Here is a 2,082-nt window from a genome sequence, read left to right on the forward strand (position 1 = left end):
TCATATATTGAGTATTTAATCATTTAGCAAATCCGCAGCTACGTCCGGGTGGTCAACACTGCGTGGGCATTTTAACAAAGATTCCAGTTGTTAACAAACTGTACACATCGCGAAATAATAAAACAATTATTTGACGCCTTACTCAAAGAAATACACTTCTACCTTACCTAAATATTCATAACATAATTGTCCTCAGGGATATGCTTATAAGTCCAAATCACTAAAGCTACAAAATATGAGTACTGTGAGATTTAGGATCCAAAGTATTCCGAATTAACAAAGAGCTCGTAAGGGAACTAAAAATCCTGTTCACGGAGAGATCGAATCCAGTCAATGTTGAGGACTTTCATGGAGTATGAGCTCCAGCAGGAGTAAGGATTTACACGGGTCCAGCTTGGCTTGAAATAAGTGGAAACAAATACATGTCTGAAGTTGTGTTCGAAATTGCAGTAGCAGGCTAATATGGGATGATAATCCCCTTCATGTGGTGGCATTCTAAACACCTTTTATGCTACATTCGTGAACCTACAAAGCGGGAATTCAAAGATCCCAACCATAGGGCCTAAGTAGAAGACAAATATACAGGAATTGTGGATAAGTTTGAAGACCATGAGAATGTTGCTTGGGATAAAAATTCCATCCAGGTAGGAAATATCAGAGTCATAAATGATCCTAATCAGATTAACTTCAATTCTCTGCCCAGGTACTACAAAAATTCAGGAACCTATTTCTCCCACAAATGGCGGCAAAACTAGCGCCTTGGAGAACCTTCAATTTTGACATCAAGTTAGTAGAAGAGGCGAAACCATCTTCGGGATCCATTTAATCTGTATCTGATAAACAACCTATGTTATTAGGGAAATACCTTGATGATTGATTATACTAATGAATAATCACTCAAAGCCAATCACCTTTTGGTCCTCTAATTCTTTTTACACCAAAGGCAGATGGAAGATTATGACTGGTTGTAGACTACCAATATCTAAATCAGATAACTATCTTAAATCAGTATCCACAACTGCTAATGTCGGAGTTATGTGATCTCATAGCATGAGCTAGCATCTTTTCCAAAGTTGATTTGAGAGATGGTTATTACCTCATTCAAATCAAAAAAGTGGGTGGATGGAAAACAGCCTTCCAAACAAGTTATGGAGGTTATGAATATAAAGTAATAAATTCCAGATTGGCCAACCCTCTAGCTACATTTTAAGATATGATGAACAATGTCCTCCAGCAATTTCTGGGCCAAGGTGTCTTATGTTAGTTGGAGGACATTCTCACTTGTTCTAAAAATGAGAAGGAATATATGGAGCTAGTAACAAAGGTGTTATGAAGATTAGCAGATTTTCAACTTGTGATTTCAATCAAAGAAGCATTTTTTCCATATTAATAAGGTGGAATTCTTGGGCCACATGATAGCCTTCGATGGGCTATTCATGTGTACCCAAAAGGTAGATTCACAATGGAAAGGACAGTCACCTATGTCCGTTAAAGAGGTTTAAATATTCCAAGAATTCACAAACTTCTACCTATATAGTATACAAAACTTCAACAGACTTTGGGCTCAAATTACCGAAATATTGCAGGATAACCCTAAGAAGTTCTGGTAGGGCTTGGAACAGGAAACACTGTTTTAGGAGCTGAAGTGAAGATTTACTTTGGCCCCAATAGTACATCCTTTCTTCCGAGACAGAGAAATATTGGTGGAAAAGAATCCCAGTGACCTAGCTTTAGGTTCAATTGTTTCTCAGTTTGTGGAAAAAAGACTACATCCGCTAGCTTTCCATTCTCACAAACTAAATTCTGTGGAATGAAATTGTGAGATCCATGATAAAGAAATATTAGTGAGATTAGAAGGATTCAAAGAATGGTGCCAATATGTAGTTGGAACCAAAAAACAAATAACTGTGTATACCTATCACCGAAACGTCCAACATTTCGGCACTACAAACAGATGAAGAGGGAGCCAAACCTGTTGGGCGCAGAAGTTTGTAAATTACAACTACAAAATTGTTTACCATCCAGGAACAAGAGTAGGCAAATGTGATACAATCAGTCGACAGTGGGGAGTACTATGCTGAA

This window comes from Tuber melanosporum (assembly GCF_000151645.1).
Source record: "Tuber melanosporum whole genome shotgun sequence assembly, scaffold_119, strain Mel28".
In the NCBI taxonomy this organism is placed as follows: Eukaryota; Fungi; Ascomycota; class Pezizomycetes; order Pezizales; family Tuberaceae; genus Tuber; species Tuber melanosporum.